Source organism: Pelodiscus sinensis, chromosome 4 (genome assembly GCF_052426305.1).
Source record: "Pelodiscus sinensis isolate ZL-2025 chromosome 4, ASM5242630v1, whole genome shotgun sequence".
NCBI lineage: Eukaryota > Metazoa > Chordata > Testudines > Trionychidae > Pelodiscus > Pelodiscus sinensis.
This window is the reverse complement of record NC_143055.1, coordinates 100,505,196-100,525,676: the sequence shown is the minus strand read 5'-3', so window position 1 is coordinate 100,525,676 and position 20,481 is coordinate 100,505,196. Positions and strand designations below refer to the sequence as shown.

At 40.8% G+C, this 20,481-nt stretch overlaps 1 long non-coding RNA gene across 2 annotated transcripts in view; it reads left to right on the top strand.

Moving 5' to 3' along the window:
• Positions 1-20,481, top strand: part of LOC102457035 (uncharacterized) — a 193,843-nt gene that overhangs the window by 166,710 nt on the left and 6,652 nt on the right. For both annotated transcript variants that reach the window (XR_016349479.1, XR_016349480.1), the window contains exon 4: positions 15,492-15,558. This is a non-coding gene — a long non-coding RNA (uncharacterized LOC102457035). The remainder of the gene's footprint in view (positions 1-15,491; positions 15,559-20,481) is intronic.

Below are 20,481 nucleotides of genomic sequence, written 5' to 3'. Positions count from 1 at the left end.
GGTCCATGGAGTGGTATTAGCCAGGGGGTAGGAGTGGTGTCCCTGCCCAAGGTTTGTGGAAGGCTGGAGATGGATGGCACGAGACAAATGGCTTGGTCACTGTCTTCGGTCCATCCCCTCCAGGGTCCCTAGGGTTGGCCGCTGTCGGCAGACAGGCTACTGGGCTAGATGGACCTTTGGTCTGACCCATTACAGCCATTGTAAGCTCAGGGCTCAGAGTCAGGGGTCTCACTGGACCCCCTTGATTTTCATGCACACCTGCTCCTGGGTGGCCAGGATGGCAGCTCTCCTGCCCTAGCCGGCCACCTTCCTATGCCTAGTGTGGAGGTCGTGGACGAGTTCCACGATGTCCGCACTAGCCCAGGCCGGTGCCCGCCTCTTGCGGTCCCGGGCAAGCTCCCGGGAGCTGCCAGCCTGGTCCCGGGAAGAGGGGGAGGGTTAGGGGGCATCGGGAGGGTGGCTCGAGCCGTGCCAGGTGCAGGGTCTGCTAGCTGGGTGCTGGCAGGCTTGCACCTGGCACGGGCACCGTAGCCAGCCCGTGCCCCTTTAAAGCAACTGCTTTGGTGACTAGGGTCAAAATTCAAAATGATCTGGACAAATTAGAGAAATGATCTGAGGTAAACAGGATAAAGTTTAATAAGTACAAATGCAAAATACTCCATTTAGGAAGGAAGAATCTGTTTCACATGTAAGCAGGGACTGAACTGCTGCTTGCTATCAGCCAGCTAAAAGGAAAGAGCTGCCCTGGGCATGGGTGTGCCCACTACAATTGATTAGCTCTGCAAGATAATTAACTGTTAACTGTTGATATGTAAATACAGCTCATGCCAGGAGGGGGAGGGAATACAAGGTGTGGCTATGTAAATCCAATTCAGCCGGGGCTGATGGAGGATCACTGTTGGAATGGAATGTGGCGTATTGTAAATTATATGGCGCTGTTGTGAGGCTCACAAATCATACTACCCCTAAATGTGGCAACTGTAAACCATGACACCAGTGCTTGCAGGAGAGACACCATCATTGTAAGAGGTCTCCGAGGAACAAGCACTTTTTGCAGAAAAGCGTCGCTGGCCAATCTAGACGTGTTTTTGCGCAAAAAAGCCCTGATCGCCATTTTCGTGATCGGGGCTATTTTGCGCAAAACAAATCTCAGCTTCTACACTGGCCCTTTTTCGCAAAAGTTTTGCACAAAAGGAACTTTTGCCCAAATGGGAGCAGCATAGTATTTCCGCAAAAAGCACTGATTTCTCACAGTAGGAAGTCAGTGCTTTTGCGGAAATTCAAGCGGCCAGTGTAGACAGCTGGCAAGTTTTTCTGGAAAAGCGGCTGATTTTCCGGAAAAACTGGCCAGTCTAGACACAGCCATACAGACTTGGAATTGACTGTCTAGAAAGTACTGCAGCAAGGGATCTAGGGTCATAGTGGACCACAAGCTAAATATGAGTCATTCTTCTACTCTACTCTGCGATGATTAGGCCTCAGTTGGGGTACTGTGTCTAGTTCTGGGCACCACATTTCAAGAAAGAAGTGAAGAAATTGGATAAGAAGGGCAACAAGAATTATTAAAGGTCTAGAAAACTTGACATGTGAGGGAAGACTGAAAGAATTAGACTTGTTTAGAATGGAGAAGACAGAGTCTGTTTGGGCAAAAATCACATTGGGAAAGAAAACTATCAGATCCTCCCCTGGGATAATGCTTGGGGTGTGTTATAGACCACCAGGATCCAATTTGGATATGCATAGAGACCTCTTTAATGTTTTTAATGAAGTAAATACTCATGGAAACTGTGTAATCATGGGAGATTTCAACTTTCCAGATATAGACTGGAGAACAAGTGCTAGTAATAATAATAGGGCTCAGATTTTCCTAGATGTGATAGCTGATTAATTCCTTCATCAACTAGTTGCTGAACCAACAAGGGGGGATGCTATTTTAGATTTGGTTTTGGTGAGTAACGAGGACCTCATAGATGAAATGGTTGTAGGAGACAACCTTGGCTCGAGTGATCATGAGCTAATTCAGTTCAAATTAAATGGAAGGATAAACAAAAATAAATCTGAGACTAGGGTTTTTGATTTCAAAAGAGCTAACTTTAATAAATTAAGGAAATTAGTTAGGGAACTTGATTGGACTAAAGAAATTATGGACCTTAAAGTGGAGGAGGCCTGGAATTATTTTAAGTTAAAGTTGCAGGAGCTGTCAGAAGCCTGTATCCCTAGAAAAGGGGAAAAAATTATAGGCAGGTGTGTTAGACCAAGCTGGATGAGCAAGCATCTCAGAGAGGTGATTAAGAAAAAGCAGAAAGCATATAAGGAGTGGAAAATGGGAGGGATCAGTAAAGAAAGCTACCTTATTGAGGTTAGAGCATGTAGGGACAAAGTGAGAAAGGCTAAAGGTAGAGTTGGACCTTGCAAAGGGAATTAAAACCAATAGTAAAAGGTTTTATAGCCATATTAATAGGAAAAAAAACAAAAAAAGAAGAAGTAGGACCGCTAATTACTAAGGATGGAGTGGAGGTTAAGGATAATCTAGGAATGGCCCAATATTTGAACAAATACTTTGCTTCAGTCTTTAATGAGGCTAATGAAGAGCTTAGGGATAATGGTAACTTAACAAATGGGACTAAAGATATGGAGGTAGATATTACCATATCCGAGGTAAAAGCCAAACTTGAACAGCTTAATGGGAATAAATTGGGGGGCCCAGATAATATTCATCCAAGAATATTAAAGGAACTGGCACATGAACTTGCAAGTCCATTAGCAAAAATTTTTAATAAATCTCTAAACTCAGGGGTTGTACCATTTGACTGGAGAATTGCTAATATAGTTCCGATTTTTAAGAAAGGGAAAAAAAGCGACCCGGGTAACTATAGGCCTGTTAGTTTGATATCTGTAGTATGTAAGATCCTGGAAAAATTTTTGAAGGAGAAAGTAGTTAGAGACATTGAGGCTAATGGCAATTGGGACAAATTACAACATGGTTTTACAAAAGGTAGATTGTGCCAAACCAACCTGATCTCCTTTTTTGAGAAAGTAACAGATTTTTTTAGATAAAGGAAATGCAGTGGATCTAATCTACCTCGACTTTAGTAAGGCATTTGATACAGTACCACATAGGGAATTATTGGTTAAATTGGAAATGATAGGGATTAATATGAAAGTTGAGAGGTGGATAAGCAACTGGTTAAAGGGGAGACTACAGCGGGTCATATTGAAAGGTGAACTGTCAGGTTGGAGGAAGGTTACTAGCGGAGTTCCTCAGGGATCAGTTTTGGGGCCAATTTTATTTAATCTTTTTATTGCTGATCTTGGCACCAAAAGTGGAAGTGCCCTAATAAAATTTGCGGATGACACAAAGTTGGGAGCTATTGCCAATTCAGAAAAGGATCGGGATATCATACAGGAAGATCTGGATGATCTTGTAAATTGGAGTGATAGCAATAGGATGAAATTTAATAGTGAGAAGTGTAAGGTTATGCATTTAGGGATTAATAACAAGAATTTTAGTTATAAGCTGGGGACACATCAGTTAGAAGTAACGGAGGAGAAGAAGGACCTCGGAGTCCTGGTTGATTATAGAATGACTATGAGCCGCCATTGTGACATGGCCGTGAAAAAGGCTAATACGATCTTGGGATGTATTAGGCGAGGTATTTCTAGTAGGGATAAGGAGGTGTTAGTGCCATTACACAAGGCATTGGTGAGACCCCATTTGGAATACTGTGTGCAGTTCTGGTCTCCCATGTTTAAGAAGGATGAATTCAAACTGGAACAGGTACAAAGAAGGGCCACTAGGATGATCTGAGGAATGGAAAACCTGTCTTATGAAAGGAGACTCAAGGAGGTTGGCTTGTTTACCTTAACCAAAAGAAGGCCGAGGGGGGACATGATTGCACTTTTTAAATATATTAGAAGGATAAATACCAGGGAGGGAGAGGAATTATTTAAGCTTAATACCAATGTGGACACAAGAACAAATGGATATAAGATGGCTAGTAGGAAGTTTAGACTTGAGATTAGACAAAGGTTTCTAACCATTAGAGGGGTGAGGTTCTGGAACGGCCTTCCAAGGGAAGTAGTGGGGGCAAAAGATCTATCTGGCTTCAAGATTAAACTAGATGGGTTTATGAAGGGGATGGTTTGATGAAATAACATGATCTTGGTAACTAATTGACCATTCAGTATCAGTGGGAAATAGGTCAATGGAGGGATGATAGGAATTACTAGAGAACTTTCTGGGTGTCTGGCTGATGAGTCTTGCCCACATGCTCAGGGTTTAGCTGATCACCATATTTGGGGTCGGGAAGGAATTTTCCTCCAGGGTAGTTTGGCAGAGGCCCTGGAGGTTTTCGCCTTCCTCTGTAGCATGGGGTACAGATCACAGCTAGAGGATTCTCTGCATCTTGGGGTCTTCAAAGTATTTGAAGGCTTCAATATCTGAGATATAGGTGAGAGGATTATTCTGGGAGGGGTGGGTGAGATTCTGTGGCCTGCACTGTGCAGGGGGTCAGACTAGATGATCATAATGGTCCTTTCTGACCTTCAAATCTATGAGTCTATGAGTTTAGAAGAGAGAAGACTGAGAGGGGATGTGATAGCTGTTTTTCAAGTATCTAAAAGGGTGTTACAAGGAGAAAGGAGAAAAATTGTTCTCCTTGACATCTCGTAATAGGACAAGAAACAATGGGCTTAAATTGCAGCAAGGAAGGTTTAGGTTGGACATTAGGAAAAATTTCCTTACTGTCAGGGTGGTTAAACACTGGAATAAATTCCCTATGTAGGTTGTGGAATCTCCATCACTGGAGATATTTAAGAGCAGGTTGGATCGACATCTATTAGGGACGATCTAGATTAGGGATGGGCAAAGTGCCCTCCATGGGCTGGATTCAGCCTGCCAAGCCAGTGGATCTGGCCCACGGCTGCCCTGCTACTCCCCCACCCCCAGGCCATTCAGGGTGAATGTGAAGTCTCCTCACCCCCGGAAGAGCATGTGGCAGCTAGAGACACCCACAGGTTGTTTTAAAACAGCTGGCGTTTCTCTCTAGCTGCTGTGAATCTTTGGCGGGAGGGGGGAAGCTTTGTGCGCTTCCCACCCTCCAGCTAATCAGGTCCTGGGGGTAAGGAGTACACAAAGTCTCTTGCATCCTATCCCTTCCCTGCCAGGGGCACAAAGAGGCTAGAAAGACACGTTGGCTGTTGTAAAATTGCCAGCATGTCTCTCTAGATGCCACGCGCTCTTGGAGGGCCGAGGAGACTTCTTGTGTTCCTCTGCCCACAGGCCCTGATTGGCTTGGGCGTAAGGGAAGCATGCAAGGTCTTCTCCTGCTAGGTGCCTAGAGGGACCTGCCAACTGTTCTAAAATAACAGCTGGCATTTTTCTCTAGAGGGCGGGGGGGGGGGATGGGATGGGAAGGGGGAAAGGGAAGACTTCTCACACTGCCGCACTCCAGGCCAATCAGGGTGTGGGGGGTAAGCACAAGAAGTCTCCTGGTTCCGCCCCCTCTGCCCGAGGCCCTGCACCTTCCAGGGCGTCCCCCTTTTAAAAATGATTGCCCATCCCTAATCTAGATGGTGCTTGGTCCTGCCGTGAGGACAGGGGACTGGACTTGATGATTTCTTGAGGTCCCTTCCAGTCCTAGGATTCTATGACTACTGGACTAGTCACTTACACCCCCTCCTCTCTGGCTATGTCTACACTGCAGCGCTATTTCGGGATACCAGAGGTATCGCAAAATAGCTATTCCACGTCTTTTGATCATGCCTGGTATTTCAAAATATAACAGGCTCGCTATTCCGATGTCCCTGTGAACCTCATTCCGTGAGGAGTAAAGAACGATTCGTAATAGCAATTTATTTCTAAATAAGTGCAGAGTGGATAGCACCAAATTTTGAAATAAGCTGTTTCGAAATTGGCTCCAAATAATCTACTTCAATTTGCCTACCTCAAATTGTGTCTCTTATTTCAAGCTACAGGTGCAGTATAGATGCCCCCTCTGAGACTACCTCCCCAGTCCTCTGCAAAAGTGGTCTGTGTCACTCTTCTGTTTAGGGCCTTTAGTGCCTGTAGCTGGAGAGGTGGCAAGATTTGGCCCTAACACATTACAGAGAATTTCTTGGCGAAAACTGTGTTCCCTATCTTACACTTTAGTCTGCTAGACTTTGCAAAGAGATGCAGTTTTCTTGAAATATGCAAATATGAATGTGCTATATCTCTATCCTAATCAGACAGTTGTCACTAACTACCTTTAGATAAAATAAAACCTTCTAACTAAAACCTTCTCTGCATAAATTAAGAGGCAAAAGTGCTTATATATCCTTTTGATATGCAGTGTTATAGCACTCAGCATCATGGCTTTATTTAGTACTCACCATGGCACATCTTGCATGCTGGTGAGATTGCTCTACTGGGATTCATATAAAGTTGAAGACTATATCCCTCTTCTCACCTTTTAATTCCCTTCTCTGATCATTATTTCTGCTAAAAAAAACCTGAACTTTTAAAAAGGATTTTGGACAGGGAAGTTTATTGATGACAAATGGGTGCTTGAGAAAGGAATGATGTGTCTTTTGTACTTAGAACAAAGAAAAGGTTATGGGATTATTTGTAGGGAGCAAACACCTTGCATCTCAATCACACTCTTAGGGGAGGAAAAAACTAGGCTTACAAAGAATTATTTTCTTACTTAGAATCTATGTACTGTAAGGGATTAAATGGTCTTGAAATGAAAAAAAAAAAAAAGCCTGTCTGTAAGCTATTTTGCACTTTCTGTTATGAGTTAGCTCAAGCTGAGATTTGTTTATTTAACATCCTTGTGTTAACTAAATGGCATATTTAGTTGTATTTATAACTTGAAGGTCCAATTAAAAAGAATATCTAGCAGGAAGCAGAAGTCTCAATTATTAAGTGTGGAAAAGACAGATACTCTGCTGCTAGTGTCTTTCATCTCAACCAGAATTCAATCACTCTTTTCTTTTTAAAATAACAAAGGCATCTTTTTATTTCCATAGCAGTAGAAGAGCGCACAGAGACCTCAGGAGTCCAGAAATTAATTTATCTGTTATTCTTCTTTTTGTTTTTCTAAAATCTGGATTTTAAAATGTGTGTTACAATCATGACACAAAAGAAGGTTTATAGGGGTAGCCGAGTTACTTTATACAGGATAAACTTAAAAAACAACAAATAGCCTAGTAGCACTTTAAAGATTATTAAAACATGTAGATGGTATTATGAGCTTTCATGGGCACAGCCCACTTCTGTGCCCATGAAAGCTCATGATACCATCTACCTCCGTGGTCCCCAACACGGTGCCCACGGGCGCCATGGTGCCCGCGGGGGCATTCCTGTGCACACGCCACGTGCTCGGGGCTGGCCTGGCCCTGGGCACGTGGCGTATGCACGGTGCTGGAGCCAGCTCCAGGTGCATGGTGAGCGCCGGCCCCAGCGGGGCGCCGGCCCCGGGCGCTTGGGGGGGGGACCGCCGGCCCCGGGCGCGCAGCGCTTGGGGGGGAGGGGGCGCCGGCCCCGGGCGCTTGGAGGAGGGGGGCGCCGGCCCCGGCCCCCGGCGCTTGGAGGAGGGGGGGTGCCAGCCCCGGGCACACGGAGCTTGGGGGAGGAGGGGCCGGCCCCGGGCGCGCGGCACTTGGAGGGGGGGCGCCGGCCCCGGGCGCGCGGCACTTGGAGGGGGGGGGGTGCCAGCCCCGGGCGCACGACCCTTGGAGGTGGCCCCGGGCACTTGGAGGAGGGGTGGGGGGCGCCGGCCCCGGGCGCGGCTATGGGATGGGGGCGCGCGGCTATGGGGGGGCCCCGCCTCCGTCCCCGCCCCCTGGCACCCGGCGGGCGAATGGCCATGCCCCCTGGCGCCCGGCAACCTCCACAGGTTGGGGACCACTGATCTACCTGTTTTGTTAGTCTTTAAAGTGCTACCAGACTATTTGTTGTTTTTTAAGTTTACAAAAGAAAGGGTATTTCGTTGTTATAATTTAGAAACATTTTTTTTTCTATTTCAGGATCAGTATTAAAATCTTTTGCAATTAGAAGAATTTACAATTCCTTTATTACAGTCATCTCACTTATGGAAGCAAAGATGCCACCACTGTTTTAGCTGTAAATGTCAGGACCATGTTAACAGATGTAAATCTAATGGATTAATGTCCATAATTAAAAACAAACTTTAAAAAGTTTAATTCTAATTTATATAAATAATAACTTTGAATGACAGGAGATGTTTTACTAAGTCAGGAAGGCAAAAATTTGAAAAGATAAGGCAATAATTTGTTTCAGGTCAGTAATCACAAAAGCTTCCATAAAATCAAGTTTCTGAGCATGTCAGGTCGAACTAGAGCCAGTTGAAAAAATAAAATAAAATATCAGCAAAAAGCATTTTTAGAATTTTTGACAAAACTTTTCAGTTGAAATGTCAGTTTTGAATGTTGACCAAACTGTAAGCTGGTCAAAAATGGAGGAAATAACATGAATTTTTGAATATTTTTATCAGCGATGGCAAAAAAATAATCATGAGTAATTAATACTCAAGAAAATATTCTTTTTGGATAAACTGTACAAATTTCACAATTTGTGAAGAATTTAGTTACCAGGAAGTTTCAAGGAGATCAGCTGGAAAAAAAGGCTGTACTCTATTAATATAATGAACATATACATAAAGACCAAAGACATAAGCAAAATTTCCATTATCTACAGAAGATCCGAGTTTAGCTCTGGATTTGGATATGTTAAACTATACAAACATAAAATGAACAATTGGGGTCTGTCTGAATTTCCAATCCGTAGACCCATGGATGCTTATGGCCTCATGGTATCAGCTCCCAAGAAATACAAAAACAGCAATTACTTGTAAGTACTATTTATTGCCAGTTCATTACTTTGTTACTCAGATATGTTTTTATTTTTAAAGTGAATTACTTAAAACTTTCTAAGTCACTTTTCCTCATTTAAGATTAAAGTTATAAACTAATCAGTTTTTGATTTATCACAGAGCATGAAAGCACTAACTTTGTAAAAGGTACTTTTTATATTTAAATACCTTAAAACAACTCATTGTTTTCCTTTAAAACTTCTGAAAATTCACCTTTGAGATAAAATAGTTTGAGAAAATTTAGTCTCAAAATAAAACATTTCCATAAAGCTATCAGGGAGTGAACATGGTTGACATTAATGAAGCTGGCTGATCTGACCCTTAAAATTAAATGATTCTTTTAGGTATGTTTTGGTGAGTCTGAACTAGGAAGACAATTGGTGAGATGATTTGACTCTACAGGTAGCTTGGGTTTGTTGTGTGTTTGTTTAAACATTTTAAGCAAAGTATTAATTACATTTTTAATAAGAAAAATCTGTGCTTTTGTGAGTGAGGGGGAATTCTTTGGAATTGTATATGGTTTTGTTTGTTACATTAAAAAAGACTAAATTACAGTTTACCTTAAATTTTTTCACAGATTATACATTCTATTCAATGTATATTGCTCTCCTGTGGGAGTGTGTGCAAGCTGACTGATGGATTTTGCTGTTTGGTTTGTTTCTGAAGGGTATTTGTACACTTGTGATTGATTCTACGCATTTTCAAAAGATGAATTATTTCATTACTTTAAGAGCTGAAATGATACTAGCTGAAATGCTCATCTTTCCCTAGTGTGAGGCTAGATCACTGAAGCATGGGAGAGAGGGAGGGAGGCATCCAGATACCTAGATGCAGCACTGTGCATGCCCAGAGACATAAACTTAGGTGCTGAGGGAATACCATGAATATTTAGGCCCCAAGTGAGTTTAGGTACCTATGGAATTCAGTAGCTCAAAACTTGTATAGGCACCTAACCTTAGGCATCTAAGTCTGGGGTTTAGGTCACTAAGTACCTTTGTTAATTCCACCATCAGATACTGCAGTGAAAAGGATAATATAAGAATCTATACAGATTAAAATAAAGGCATTTCACCTTCCTTTCCTTTATTTGTATTTCCCATCTTGATACCATCTACATGTTTTGTTAGTCTTTAAAGTGCTACCATACTATTTGTTGTTTTTTTAAGTTTATCGTGTACAGACTAACTTGGTTACCCCCTAAAGCTTTTGTATTTACTAATATTGCATTCACATGCTATCACGCTATTGTCAGTATGTCCATTATAAATCCTAAATGTGGATGAATGCTTAATAATAAAATAATATATTATACTTTATAGTTCCATAATGGCATCTAAACATAATTATAAACCAAATTATTTACAAATATTAATTATGAAGCCTCACAGCAGCTCTAACAAGTATTTATGCTGGTATTCGACTTGCAGTTTGATAATTTGGCACACAACATTCAAAAAGTGGGAGGTGCCAAAAAGGTAATAAGAGCAGCTTCACAAACACGAAAAAGAGGGACGATCTTTCTTCTGTTCCTTCTCTAAACACTTAGGGCATGTATAGACTGCAGAGCTTTTCTGGGATACCAAGGTATCCCAGAAAAGCTCCGCTGCGTCCAAGGAATGTGTCCACTTTTCAAAAAAAAAATGTTGGAAAAGCGGATGCATTTTGTCGGCATCCCTGTAAACCTTGTTTTATGAGGAAGAAGAGATGTTCCGAAAGAGGGTTTATTCCGAAATTTGGCTCCATATAGATGGGCCAAATTTCGGAAAGCCTCTTTCAGAAGTAAATCGGAAAAAGATATGCAATTTGCTTACCGCAAATAGCATTTATTTTTCCAATTTATCTTTGTAGTCTAAGGCTTCATTCATGTGATGAAATCAATGGCGATTCCTTTGGGCAAAAGGGTCGAGTGATGTGGATTTGACTGCTGAATCAGAGCCTTAAATTTGGAGACAGATTGAAGGTAATAATAATGAGAGTGGGAACAGGGGAAGAGAGGGCAAGGGTTGTAAAGATAAGCTTATGTGATCAGTTGGGGAATGTCCATATTGTTGGTATAACCTAGGTCTCCTTATTGTACTTTGTCCACCAGATCATTCCTCCCTTCTCACATGAAACTCATAATAAAATAAAATAAAAGTACCATGTTGACTTAAAAGTTTCTCATGTCGACTAATGAACCCAGTTCCTAATATGAAATTTGACTATTGCTAATTCCCTGTGGAAATGAGCCAAAGATTTATTTTGCCAAGTTCTGATTTAATCTTGGGAACATTCTAATGGGAGGACATGCCTTGTGATCTCAAATTGTACCCATTTTCAGATCTTTTAAGAAGAAAGTTTATATGGCTTGGAAAGAGGCCTGTGAACTGCTCTATACACAAAAACATACCAGTGATTTAATGAAGAAGTAAGCTGGGTGGTCCAAGTCTCCATTTCACAAAAACAACTATTACATGGAGATGGACTAATGCTTAGCAAAAATATTTGGGCAGAAAGTTATAGATAGATGCCTATTTTTTCTTTTCTTTTTTAAAATAAATATTCCTCCTTCTCATTGTGGAATAAAGTAAAAGGTTCAGGAATGGGGCTAGTCCCAGGAAGGTGCAGAAACAGGCAAACTATTACTAATACCTTTTAAACTTTTATTAAAGGACTGCTACGTATAAATTATTATTTTATCAATTTTGTACATATGTAGGCACCAAATAATTATTAGAGTGACTAATAAGCAAAATGCAATACAGTAAAGAAAATTCTTTGAGGTTTCTCTAAATCCCAATAGTTGTAACAAGGGACCAGAGATTATTACAGTTACATTTACATCAGTCTTACTTATAAGACTAATCATTTATCTAAAACTCTTCACACTACTACTTAACAATATCTCTAAACAATTGCAGATAACAATACTTACATTTACAGACACACAAACTACAACAACAACAACATATTTGGTATACATTATGTTTGCTATACGTTACGCTCTACAGGAACTCATTTGGTTCGGTGAGCGGGAGGTGGCCCTTGGGTGATTAGTCCTTGGACCTGGCTCGTATTCTGCCTTCCAATGTTTATTCGGGATTCCTCAATTTGATATAGGAGGGGAAGCTGTTTTATGGAGAAAGCTTTTGCGTGCTTTTTGTGATAAGCTAGCAGACACTGTCTGTTAATTGACAGGAGTAAGGGGATGAGATGGTTTCCTGTTTTTCCCTTTCTGCCTTATCAGGCATGGCACAACCAGCACGAACTTTACATGAACTTCTCATGTTTGGTTTAGGTTCCTGTTCTTCACTGATCTTTAAGTTACGTAGTGTAAGGTTTTTCCATCAAGGGGAAGTTGACCTGTTGCTTGGATGGCAATACGCACGAGAGGCCTGGCCAGCAAAGAGCCTGCTTTCACATTCATGTAGTACACAGTGGGGCTTTCTTGTCAGAAATGCCCACAAATGTATGAGAATGTAGAGAAACTGTTTGGGGCACAGTAGGAAGAATGGAAATGAAATGAGCCCAACTTCAGTGTGTGCTTGTTCCCATCAGAGCAGAATTATCTTGGAGAAGCTCTACTGTTGGATATGATCTCTAAAATGTAAGGTGCAAGACCTTCCCCCCAGGTTATTCAGTTAAATAGCTTACTAAAGAAAAATTCAATGTCAATATTGTGTAATAACAGAGTGAAATCCAAGCCCTATTGAAGTTAGTAGCAAAACCTTCATTGATTTCAATGGGGCCAGGATTTCACCCTGAGAAAAGATCCATTTCTATATTACTTGTAATTTTGAATAAGTTTTGAGCTAATAGGCAACACTGAATGTTTGGTTTATGCCTAATTTGATTTAGATTGCCATTGCAGATGTTTGTAGAGCAGGTTTCAGGAATGATTTAAACTCATCATGGGCAGGGAGGTTTGTCCAGAGTATTTGGAGGGTCCAGCTAATCCACAAGCAAGGGTCTAACCATGTGACCCCCAAAGCAGGTATATAGACTCTTAATAAACGCAACCATGCTAGTCTGCTCAGTGCTACCATCTTGTTGGATGCTCCCTGCTAGTTCTAACAGACTACTCCTGCCCTTGCAGCAGCCTGTGCTTGCTTAACCCATGGCCGATTGCTTGGCAGTCCAGAAGCTACTAAAGTTAGTCATTTAATATGAGTAGTTTTGGTTAACTTTTTCAGTATGTCTTGGGATACTGGGGAACCTCCAGAGGACTAACAGAAAGCTAATGTTGTTCCAGCATTGGAAAGAATACACAGGATGACCTGAATAATTATAGCCCTGTGAGCCTAACTTCTATACAAGGCAAAATAATAGCTGATATGGAACTTGATTAATAAATTAAAGGAGGCTATTATAATTAATGCGATTAACATGGATTTATGGAAAATAGATCTTGTCAAACTAACTTACATAATATTTCACGTTTGAATAATACAGTTAATAGTGGTATAGTAGACCAAGACTTCTTTAAAGCATTTGACTTGATATTACAGGTTATTTTGATTAAGAAACTATTATCAAAGAAAATCAATATGGCACACATTACATGGATTAAAAACTGACTAATTGATAGGTCTCACTGGTATTGTAAATAGGGTATCATCATCAAAGGGGTGTGTCTCTAAGGGCATCATTGCAATAATCTGTTCTTGGTCCCCCAGGATACTTATTTTTATTAATGACCTGGAAGAAATGATAAAATCTTCAATGAAGAAATTTGGAGAAGAGACTAAGATTGGGGGGTTGGAAGGAAGGAAGAGAACAGGTTACTGACCAAGAGCAATTAGTCAGTAATGAGCAATGGGATCATAGGCACTAATTCCATGGATTCTCTGGGGCTGGAGCACCCATCGGGAAAAATTAGCAGTTGCTTTATACTCACCAGCAGTCAACGAGGAGTAATGGTAGTTCGGAATAGGAAGCCTAATCCGAACTACCTAGTCCGTGCTGCGTGTAGCCGCGGGGCACGGAGTCCTCACTAGCGGACTTTTAAAAATGGCGGCGCTCGGCAATATGCAAATGAAGCCCAGGAAATTCAAATCCCGGGCTTCATTTGCAACTCTGGTTGCCTACATTACCACCCTAGTTCAAACTAGGGTGGTAGTGTAGACATACCCCAGTTGTTTTGCCATGTTCAGGATGCTCCCAGAGGGAGAGAGTGGAGCAAGGATGCAGTGTGCTTGGGGGAATAGGCAATGTGGGGGCAAAGGTTTAGAGGAAGAGGTGGAGTGGGGTGGGGCTAGAACCAGGAACGGAGGAGAGAGGTCAAGCACCCACGGCTAGAGGAAACATCTGTGCCTGCGATTTGGATAGCTTAATAACCAAGGTGCAAGCAAGTACATGTTTCAGTGTGGTCAAATATAAAGTCATATCTAGGACTAGGTCATACTGAAAGGAAGGAGGCTCTATCCTCTGAAGCAGTGCCTCTGAAAAGAACTTGAGCATCTGGTGCAATGGTGAGGGCTCGTTTCCTTAGATGCATGAACAAGCTAATATTGAGCAGGAGTAGAGCGGTTGTATTAGCTCCATACTTGACACTGGTGTAACTTCTACTGAAATGATGCGTTCAGTTCTGGTGTTTACAATTCCAAAAGGATGGTGATAAATTGGATAGAGAAAAGCCACTATAATTACAGGATTATAGTGAAATATTCAAGGAGCTCAATCTATTTAGCTCACATTCTCTAAGTACCCACACAGGGTAATTTGATAATAGATGGGCCTTCAGTCTAGCATAAAATGATAAAATAAGATCCAATAGCTGGAATCAGAAACTAGGCAAATTCAGACTATGAATAAGGTGCATATTTTCAACAGTAAAGATAATTAATGACTGGAATAATTTACCAAGACTTGTGGTGGCTTACTAATAATTTTTAAATCAAGACATGATATTTTTAAAGATATGCTCTAGTTCAAACAGGAATTAATTCAGAAAGTCCAAATGCCTGCATTAGACAGCAAGTCAGACCAGATTATCTCAGTCATCCCTTCTGGTTTCATAATCTATAAAATCATTTTCAACCTTTTCTTTCATAGAGCAGATAACAGAACTTGCTGTTCTGTTACATCGTCTTATTACTGGATCAGAACCTCCTTTTCTTTCCCTTTGCAATTCTTTTCACCAACATAAAAATGCTATTAACTCTACTGTTTTTCTAAGACACTTAAGCCTGCCTGTATCTCCTCTCTCTGTTACTTGTATATCTCATTTCACAAATCTGTTAAAAACATACTTTTTCTCCCGGTCTGATATTTGTTTATCCTTTTTCTCCCCTCTATTATATTAATTGTTCTTTAATTATATAACTCAATGGTTTTTAAACTTTTTTTCATTTGCAGACTCCTAAAATATTTCAAAGGGATGTGCAGACCCCATAGAAAATCTTAAACATGGTCTATAGACTCCAGAGGTTTAGGGACCACAGGTTGAAAAGCACTGTTCTGTGATGACAGCAATATTTTGTGGACCATTTAGACATAGTCTGTGTCAGAGGCAATGTGTGGGTGAGGGGGGGGGGGGTATGTGGGGTCACATGGCCCCTCCCAGATTGCTGTCAGATGCTATGGCCAGGCCCACCTCCTTTTGTGGCAGCTGAGATTGTGAATTGTGTTGGACAGGAGGAGACAGCGGCAGGAGCAGAAGAACAGCTGAGAGCTGCATGGAGAGGCTGCTGCTTTCTGAAAAGTGAGTGGCTCTGATGGGGGAGGAGATCTGTGGCGTGGCTTGGGCTTTTTCCATATTGTGCTCCCCTACTGTCAGTAGGTATGAATTGTCTATGGTCTGTGACCCCCAGGGTTCCACAGACTATAGGTTAAAAACCACTGCTCTAACTGTATTACACTGTAAAATGTTTTGGATATAATGTGAAAGGCACTACAAATAACAAAACACTTATTGCACTATATTAAGTTGGTCTTTGTGTCTCCCCTCACTGCAAGAAACCTATCTTAACTATCGTATGCATAAGATAATGCTTGCTATTGGAGGAAAGGTTAAGGACACTAATGGAAAAGTGGATTGGAAATGAATTAATCTCAAGTTCACCCCGTAGGTAAATTTTATCTATTTTAGGGTTTTATACTCTGATCACCTAGTGGTAATAACCAATCACATCACCCAGTAATTGAGTGTTCTTGCATCTTTAAGTGTATGTCTACTCTGCAGAGATATTTCAGAATACTGTGTCTACTGAAGCAGCCCATTATTTCAAAATAGATTTCAAAATAACAAGCAGCTTATTCTGATATCCCAGTAACCCTTATTCCATAAGGGTTAAGGGGAATTTTGGAATGGCGAGTTATTTCAAAATTTGGTGCTATGTAGACAGCGCCAAATTACAAAATAAGCTATTTCAAAATAGCATTGAAATAAACTACACAATTTGTTTAGCACAAATTGTGTATCTTATTCTGAGCTAAGGGTGCTGTGTAGATGAACTCTAAGGGTGTGTCTAGACTACAGGGTTTTGTTGACAAAAGTGCATCTACACTACCGTCGAGTTCCAGTAAGTCGACAGAACACGGCAGTTTTATCGACAGCGGTAAACCTAATTCTACGAGGAATAGCGCCTTTATTCGACAGAATTATGTCGAAAAAAGGCACTATTGCATCCACACTGTGCTTTTTCAAAAGAGAGCGTCTAGACTCTCTGTCGAAAAAGCGGCTTGCTTTGTTGACAGAATTTGCTGTACTCTAGAGGCTTTGTAGACAGTCTCTGTTGACAAAAGCCTGTAGTCTAGACATACAAGAACAAAGCTATTGAAAACTGGTTCATAGATGTTATGAGCTAGACAAGAAGCACAGAAACATGTCTTGAAGTATACACCTTTTCAGGGTTTAGCAGGGTGAGTCCCAGCCATCCCCTAAGTTGCTGTTATTACTGTTGTGCTCTTTTTCCACTTCACAGAAAGTGGCATAAGCAGGAATACTATCCCTTCTGTAGATGTGCTAGACCTTTGTGACCTTTCTTTGCAATCCCTAGCATCTCTCTGCCCTGCATTTCCCACAAGAAAGGACGTCATTTAAATGACTTTCTGTTCTAACATCAGTTGGATTCCTGTATCATTTTTTTAAACGTTTTCCCTCTAAAACATAGAGATGTTATCACAGAAAGAGATTACACTTTAATGGCATTGGCAGTAAATGTTTTTTCTTCTCAGTTCTCAAATACGTTTAAAGGACTTGTGTCCCATGTTATCTTTGCTCTTGCAATATGTCCCTGTGGAACCAATGTGGTTTTTTGTTTTGTTTTTTATTTCAGTCATAATTGTTTTCCTTAAGTAAACGTATTACTTATGTGAAAGATGCCAGATTAAAGATAGTGAAGTCCCCTTTATCTAGTAGAGATAATAGAATAGTAAAACACAGACCAATGAAGCATACGTTTGCCTACAGCAACAGATTGCTATGCCTTCATCCTAACCTGGAGGCAACACTCTGATGAGAAAGTAGTTCAGAGGCCATGCTCAGGTGGACTTTCTAGTGCAAGTTCCAACAAGGATGCCAATTAATTTGCTGCTGGTTTTTATGATGGCATCAGCACTTTAGCAGGAGCTGAGCTGAGACCTTTAATGTGACATACATACACAAAGTTCAAACTTTTTTTTTTTTAGAAAAAAGATTCATAGGAGATTTGCCCTCTGCTTCTCTGCCTACCCAACAAAATATCTGTCTCCCTCAGCTCTAATTAGCTCCCTGTCAACATTCAGCCTTGCACAGAGTGACCGTAGGGACTCATTAGTGATTAGGGCGTAGTATAGAATAGAATTAATACATTCATAATAAATTCAAAGTGCCCATTGCCACTTTTCCTGCTTATCTTGACCGCTAATGAATACTGTTCTCTCTAGTGCTCCTGCTGTCTCTGGAGTGGATACAAGGCAGCAGCAGTGCTAATGAAAACAATGCTCTGACGCACCCTCACTTGTTTGCCCCAGTCCTCTTGTTGCTGCCCTACACTTAGAGTAGGTGATGCTACCAAAGATGCCATCTCACAAATGGCTCTCTAGTTGCATTGTCTCCGCAAATACGTAGCTTGCCCCCATTCACATTCACAGTGGTGGACTAGTTACTTGAAACTCATCAGATGGGTCACTCAACTGACTTTTGATTTTTGACCAATGCTGAAGCGCACTTCATTCTAACTGGTGACCTAGATGGAAAAGGCTCCATATCCAATCCCTGTTCTGTGAGTCATCCAGTTACATAGGAACTAGCATTCTGAGTGTGATGGGGGGAAAATGCTACTGACAAAGTTGTTACTGATGATTTTGTTGCTTTGAATATATATAGTCTGTTGATTTTTAAGTGGAATTTCCGATGCATTCCCCTATTCTATTAAAGATCACAGTTCTCTTCAGAATGGTGTGTTTTCCTGAATAAAATACAATCACTCTTCTGCTTTCCAACAGAGTGACAGATAAAAGCTACATTTAGCAACAGTGGCGTGGAATTTACAGTCTCATGCTTGCATAACACTGCAGCTGTAGCATGATCAGGTCGGCCAACTTTAGCTCCAGTGTGCATTCTGGCAAGAGAAGAAAAACTTTAAGATGGGAGCAGAGGGAAAAAGAAGATGTGAGAAATTTTTAGGAAAAGCAAAAGTGTGGGAAGTTACAGACTGGGGTTACTTAGTGTCCCATATAGAAATATTGGGCCCAATCCTGAGTCTTTAGCTCCAGAGGAGAACAATGGGAATTGAAGAATCTCAAGGTCTTGGAAGGAGATGGGGGAGGGGAGAAAGGCACCCAAGCTTAAAATATTGACTTTAAAGTTTAGTATGGTAACATTTTGGGTTAAGAAAGGATTGAAATGGTTATGAATTATTTCTAATTCCCCCCACACACAAATTTTTGGCTCACTCCACATGATTCTGACATATCACAGCCCTTTACACTGGGTCTGCTAAACATTACAGTAACTTATTTTGTGCTAGATGTTACAATGCACACTGGGTGAACACCCAGTCACATTATTTATAAATCAATCCCATATTTGCTCAAACCAACTGGATTCTTCAATAATCCAGCACAAGTTATACAAAGAAGTGTCACTCCATCACTGGAAACATTATTTGAATTTGATATCAGATAATGAAAATGAACTAGAAGAGAAACCAAGACACGGGAGAGGAAGACACAAGATACTACTATGGTATATCATTCTAAGCAAATGAGAATGTTTTGGAATTAATGGTCTCCATGTGACTCAATCATTACATAACAAACAGAGTAGATGCCTTTTTTTTCCAGTTAAGCTGAGCTGAAGCATACAGGGCAGACAGTCATGAACTTAAAAAGTAGGTCAGATAAGTGGCATGTTTAAAATCTTAACCAACTTATAGTAAGAATTTAAAATAACAGATATAAGGCTTGATGGACATAACACAAACAGCAACAGATTATACAGTTTAACTGGGAGTATTTTTCCTGCTTCACCAACATTTCAGTTGCATATAGAACTACAAAACTGTGTTGTCCAAAGGAATGACTCCCGTCATTGTAATTATTGATGTTTTCATCCCATCCATGAATCAAGATTTCATATAAAACTGTAAATCTGTACTCCTTCCAGTAAATCTGTTTTTTCCCTTTGAAGCAAAAATTTGGCCTGAGACTAAAGAATATATCATATTCTGATGAATAATGCTTTACATCAGTGTAGCATCTGCTTAATGTTAAATTATGGTTTCATAACATGTGCTGTCTAATGTGTCCTGTAAAATGTAGGCTACACAACCTTCTGAAACAATTGGGATAATACAATCAATCAATGAGTCTGTCCTGCTTGGCAGCTGCCCACAAGACATTTATGTAGCTAATTGTTCTTAATTTTTTAATCACATTTAGTGATTTATATATAAATGGTAGACTCACTGAAATCACTGGCAAAACTCCGATTGACTTCAAAAGAAGTAGGAGCTGGCCGTACATTTCTAAAGTTCCTGAACTTAAGCACCAAGGAGCTTATACTGCAGAAATCCAGAGAAACAATGGGGAGAACTAGCAATGAAAATACTTCTCTTTCAAGATTATGCTTGTGATGTGGTTGCAATGAGGACAGCTTTTAACCAAGAAAAACAGTTGACCGGGAAGATATAATTGGCATGTTTTATGAAATACCCAGCAAACTGCATATTAAAAATGGTAAAAAGATAGAACCATTCCGTTCCCTTCAAAAGGCAGAAATATCTCTCAAAAATCTGCAAACTCTTTTCTTGCAAAGGGAAACATGGAATAATCCAAGGCTATGTCTACACTGGCAGCTTCTTGCGCAAGAACAGTCGTTCCTGTGCAAAACCTTGCTGGCTGTCTACACTGCACACACGTTCTTGTGCAAGTAGATTTACAGTATAGCGTTGTAAAACAGGGCTTCTTCTGGAAGAGTTATTCCTCTCCCCATGATGAATAAGCTCTCTTGTGCGAGAGCTCTTCCACAAAACTCTTTCTGACTCTTGTAGAAAACTTTTTGCGCAAGAACTCTTCCGCAAAACAGTTCTTATGCAAGAAACTGCCAGTGTAGACATAGCCAAATTGTATGGAATTTATGTTCTGCTCTCTGAGATCTGATATGGTTTCTCTAAACTTAGTTCCTTTTTCTTTTTTCTTT